Source organism: Fragaria vesca, linkage group LG6 (genome assembly GCF_000184155.1).
Source record: "Fragaria vesca subsp. vesca linkage group LG6, FraVesHawaii_1.0, whole genome shotgun sequence".
Lineage (NCBI taxonomy): Eukaryota > Viridiplantae > Streptophyta > Magnoliopsida > Rosales > Rosaceae > Fragaria > Fragaria vesca.
The window spans coordinates 1,847,946-1,848,635 of record NC_020496.1 but is presented as its reverse complement, the minus strand read 5'-3'; positions in this window follow the sequence as shown (position 1 = coordinate 1,848,635).

Here is a 690-nt window from a genome sequence, read left to right as displayed (position 1 = left end):
TCTCTCTCTCTCTCTCTCTCTCTCTCTCTCTCTCTCTCTCTCTCTCAAATCAATATTGTTGATTTTGGTAAATTCTTGGTGGACAAGGACAAGTATTATTGTTGATTTGGTTTCCGATTCAGATTCATTAAAAAAAGCTGCAACCAATGTTGGCGTTCGTACATGTGAGTGATGGGATGCCAATGTTGACTCATGATAATAATACTGGGACTCCACAGTCTCCACTCCACTCCCTCTGCTCTCTCGTCCTTCGGATTCTTTCCACATGTTTCATACTTTCTACACATTATTGGAAATCTTCAGGCAGGTTGGTTGGTGGCTTGATTGGTAGGCTCTGCAGCCTCTGCTAAGTTTCACGGTTTCACCCCATATGCGTTTTCTTACCAAAAACATCCCATCACTATGATCAACAGCAATGTAAATACTTCAACAGAATTTGATCCAGTCGTTAAAGATCAGAACAACCAACATTGTCCTGACTTAAAAGATTAAGTTTGAAAAACAACAAGTACACTACTGCATGCCTACCTCCAAGGCTGCCTGGTCAACATTGTCCAACGCAATTACAATAAACATTAACAGTCTGCGGCAAGATGAAGAGCTAGCTAGCATATGTACTTTGACCCAGCAAACCTGACTAAACGGAGCATCACGACGTTGATTAATTCACTTCAAGTCTCTCTCTCTCTC